Below are 5,133 nucleotides of genomic sequence, written 5' to 3' on the forward strand. Positions count from 1 at the left end.
AGTTTCTCTTGTTTTGTTTCGTTTATTTCATACGAATGTTATGCCTCGTAAATCCGGTCGTGATAGAGTCACTTTCCAAGATTGTATTCTTATGTCTGTTTTTGTTAAAAAGATTCAGTGCAATGTTGCTTCCTTGATTATATCCAATATGGGTCACTGTGCCAAGCATGGTTCTATGCACTTGCCATACCCTGGCCTTTTGTCTCGAGTATTTGAATATTTTTGTGCCTTGACTCCTGCTTCTGTGTCTGATAAGATTTCCGTAATTTTCGACTTGTCAGTATTAACCTTAAATGGTTTAGTTGTTTCTGAGTCCAATGAGTTAGTTTTTGATGATGCTTCTAGGAATGTTGGTGGTATTCCTAAGTCTCCTAATTATGCCTCAGACCCCTTTGATCAGCCTACCAATACTCTTCTTAATTCTCTGTTGATCAAATTAAATGAAAATTCTGTTGCTTTGGCTAATCTTAATCAGCATTTTGCTTCTGTCAAAACTCTTGGATCACTAACTTCTGAAGTTAGTATTCTCAATGCTTCTTTTGAGTTGTTTAGGAAGTATGTCTGTTCGTCTTTGGATGATATCAATGCTAAACTCTCTGTATTGCATACTTCTGATGTCAAGTTGTCTAAGACCATAGATTTTGAGTTTGGGACTCTGCAGGAAGGGATGGTTTCCTCTGCTAAGGCATGGGAAAAGGAATTTGTTAAGTTGTTTTTTAAGCTTGGGTCAGAGACTAAGTTTTTATCTCAGCAGTTGTCAGCCATGCAAGACAAGAGCAAGATGTATTGGCACAAGAAAAGAGATTGGATTGGAGATTGTACTTTAGAAGAAATCACTGCTCCTCTGCCACTCCCTGCCATTCCTCCACCTTCAGTTTTTGGTATGACCAGAGAAGAATACAAGGCTAAGATATTTGAATGGCTTCGTGAACGGGATGGGAAGGCACCAGCTCAGGAAGCTTTTGACAAGCTATTTTCAGAGTACGGCTCAGCTCCGGTGTTTCCTTCATCCCAGAACAAGGCTTCTGGTTCAGGAAAAGGCAAAGGCAAAGGCAAAGCTCTAGTTCATGTTGATGACGATTCTGATTGAAGGACCCTTTTATGATGAAGGGGGAGAAATTATGAGATGTTTTTAAGACGTTTGTTTCATTTTGGTTTCTTTGATGGGTGTTTCGTTTTTAAGACTTCTGTTTAGATAACAACTGGACATCCTGGTTTAGGGATGGGTTGTTATGTTTTAAGTATTTATTGATTGAGACTGTTTCTTTTATGTATATTGTTCTGTTGTCTCATTCATTCTTTAGTTGTCTCATTCTCATATTGATTGCATGTATCATAAACTGCAATATATTCTGTTGGTTCTAACTTTGTTTTACAGGCCTTTAGTGTTTTTGATAGGGGGAGCATTTATGCTTTCTTTGTCATCATCATAAAAGGGGGAGAATGTTAATTCAAGTGTTTATGATGATAAGAGTTCTTAGCAACAGAATGAAGACTTCAGATTGGAATCATCCGAGATCTCAGCAATGTTTATCAGAATGCAGTTGGTTCAATCTTCCTGGAAGTCTATCCCGCAGGTTTAGTATTAGGTTGTTAGGGTTTGTGTATCTTGTTTATCTGGATAAACCTTATCTCAAACAAACTCACCATCTTATCTTATAAATCAAGTTTAAATCTCTCAAGCCTTATCTTTACTTGATTTATCTCTTTTTCAAACGTACTAACAGATTAGTTTAAAAGTTTTATTCAAATATTTTCAAACAAACTTATCTTCCAATCTTATCTTGTGTTTGAAAATAAATCTGTTAGAACTTTGCTTATAAATACAACTCTTCATTTCAGATTTGTAGCTAACACTTTCACGAGAATCCTTCATCATCTGAAATCATTTTCTTGTTTCATACCCGAGATATTCATATCCAGAAAAACAAGAAACCTAGTTTGAGTTGTAATCAATTTGTTTATTCTTATACTTGTGTATTCATATCAACTTTGTGCCGGGTTGTGGCAAGCTTGATTTCAAAGTATAGCAAGGTAGCTAGAAGGCTAAGGAATAGCAGTGGGCTAGGTAGCAAGGTAGCTTGGGAAAGGGTTTCTTTCAGGTGCTATATTTGTAATCAAGGAAAAGATTGTAAGTTCTTTTATTAAAGTTGATATAATACATTCTCTATGCTAGTTGGCATGGGGACTTGGATGTAGGCCATAGACTAGGTGTAGGGGCCGAACCAAGTGAAAACTTCTGGTGTTTTTACTTTTCAGTTTTCAGCATTCTGCATTTTATTTCTGTTATTTATTTTCTGCAGTGTAATTGAGACTGTCCCATACCCTGTCTCATTTGTAAAGGGACTGTCCCATTTGCATAAGAGTCTGTCCCATTTGCCTTGTCAGTTAGAATATTATTTTATCTATCGAGCCATCGAATTTCACCAAGATCATCCCAACTATGGTTACATACAAAGTTGCTTGATAACTTTATATTCTAAATAGTGCCCAATATCAATAATAGTACTAATCCTTCTACTCTTCTACTTTGCTCCAGGATATCATTTGTTGCTAAACTGCTACTTTGCCCGAGGTCTCTAGTGCTTATTGATTGCTCAGTCCTTAGTTTCTTCTCTTTTGCTTTAAAAAGAGACTTTGCAACTTCCGCAAGTAGACCTCTGTCAATTTCCATGCCATGATAACATGGTGCAGTTAAGTATGCAAGCAAGATCCAATAAATTAACTCTTTTAGCTAGTGGCTCTGCCTCGGTCTTCCTTGCTGAACCACCAATGACCAGCCCATGAATCTGTGAATGATACTTCAGAAGCTCCTTTGCCACTGCATGTGTCTGCAAATTTCAAATATTACATTAATTAGATGAATTTTCTAAAAATGTCAGTCAAAAATTAAGATATCCATAGTCAAAGCCATCAAATAAACTAAACATCAAGTGAGTGAAAATCCAAATTCATGGTACAAGACATAAGCTATAAGGAACTGAAAATTTGGATTAATTATAATGTACAGTAGGCTTTCTGATGTCCAGACTTTGGTACATGTCCTCTAACTTGAACCTTAAAATTTAAAAACTCACTCATTGAACACTGGGTGAGAGAAACAAAAAAGAGTCTGGTAATGCCCTAACAGATTTTATAAATAATAACTGATAAATTCAGTAAATTAGAAGAAAATCATTTGATAATCAAATAATATAAACATTAGAAATAATCTTGCAGGGTTTAGATATATAGTTTGTCTGCAAAAACTTTAGACACCCCATCCCTCTCATTCCACCACCCAAAATCACTTAAAAATAAACATGATGTATCTTAAATGCATAGAAAACCAACACCAAATATATTCAAATAATAATAAGCACAAATATATTCAAATAACAGCATTGTACACTCCATAAATTTACACTTCAGACTAGATCAGTAGCATGAGCTGCTTGGGCACAAAAAAACATTGCCTAAAGCTAGGTAGGGTAACAACTTTAAGGAAAACATCGGTAATCAATGTATAAGTTCTTTTCTCCCATTAACCATAAAAGAAAATGCAATCCAAGACATAGATAGATAGAATAAAGAAGCAACTTCTTTTTATTATTTCTTTAATAAAAATAGCCTAAACACAAAATAAAAAATCACCTTGAAATAATCTCAAACACCAGACCATGTTTAACTTAATTGGATATAAATATCACCTAAATAGCTTGAATCAAGAGAAGTTAGTTACTTGGCATTAATTTTATTTGTAGGTAACAACTTAAGTAGATATAGTTACTTCTCTGCTGCTAACTCAGTCTTCCGACTAGAAACCATTCGGTGGATTAAACAATATATTTTGATCTTAATTAAATCTACTCATGCAGTTATTGTTGTTACAAAAGAAATTACTGTTTAGTTGGTGATGAATTTTTAGGATCAAAGTACTGCTTAGTTTGCTCACAAGTCTCAACATTTTTATTCAGCCTATCATATTATTAAGGCCCTCTTATCGCTTCTGATTACTGGAATATTGACTACTACCAACAGAATTGATAATTGTGCATCACTGTACTTGTATGTAGGGGCTTGGACTGTTGACACTTTCAGCTGTTTTTACTTCTTATTGAATGTTCAATAAGAAGTGGCATAGATCTATCTTGAATCTGCAATTGCATATAGTTTTACTTGAGAAATTGAGGTCAATACACAAAAATATAAAACCTATGTGAACTTTGTACATACAATTCAAAAAGAAGCAGTGCATTACTACTTGCTGGATGAAGAACAGTATAAATACTCAAAAGACATAAATGTTATGTACAAATAAATATTATTATCGAACAGTTCTCTCTATCGAAATAGCTAAACTTTCTAGTTCGATTCCCATGATATTGGTTTCCAGTAGCAACGACAATCTAGATCAATAGGAAATAGATCATCCTCCACTCTTAAAGAATATCAGTTAATTTCAGGAAGCCCCTAATCATTACTAGTAATCACAATAAAGAGGTATCACAAAACCCCAGTAACATAGTGTAAAATCTCCAAAATCAGTCCATGCTTGACATGATCCAATACATTTGAATTGGATAATCTCACATAAAACTCATCACTATAGCTAACCTACTGATTACATATAACGACTAAGCAGCAAAAGGGTCAAATATTTACCATCAAATTCATCAATTTCACAAACAATAAAATACCGGAAGTAAATTACCAAACAAAAATTACTAAAAAAGGAAAATGGCAATGTTCTTGAATACCTCAGTAGGATAGTGAAAGCCCATGTCTTTAATATCTTATGTACAATTCAATCAGAAGTACTACTTGCTGGATGAATAACTTTATAAATACTCAAAAGACACATATACGTAGATTTCAAACAAAAAGCTAATGCCTATAAGAGGAGACTCATTCCATAGAGTAAACTAACCAGCATCCTTAATGCACAGAAATATATGGTCCACAACTAGGCTGACTAGAGAGTGCCCTACAGCTTCTGCAGAATGCGGCCAAGAAAAAGAACAAGGTAAAATATTCACATCCATAAATATGATTGCAAAACATACCTATTGAACATTGGTAGTGTTATGCCAAAAATTGGTATAAACTTTATTCGGGTCAAAACCGGGTTAATTGGTCAGAATTGGGATGTCG

General features: G+C 34.5%; 1 long non-coding RNA gene across 1 annotated transcript; it reads right to left on the bottom strand.

Annotated features, from left to right (window-relative positions):
* Nucleotides 1-2,117: 2,117 nt before the first annotated feature.
* On the bottom strand, nucleotides 2,118-4,903 carry LOC141672213 (uncharacterized). Its single transcript, XR_012555406.1, has 2 exons — nucleotides 4,740-4,903; nucleotides 2,118-2,831 (listed from the first exon to the last, which is right to left on the bottom strand). It is a non-coding gene; the product is annotated as an uncharacterized LOC141672213 (long non-coding RNA).
* Between the last annotated feature and the right edge of the window lie 230 nt (nucleotides 4,904-5,133).

The sequence above is a fragment of the Apium graveolens genome, chromosome 7 (assembly GCF_009905375.1).
Source record: "Apium graveolens cultivar Ventura chromosome 7, ASM990537v1, whole genome shotgun sequence".
In the NCBI taxonomy this organism is placed as follows: domain Eukaryota; kingdom Viridiplantae; phylum Streptophyta; class Magnoliopsida; order Apiales; family Apiaceae; genus Apium; species Apium graveolens.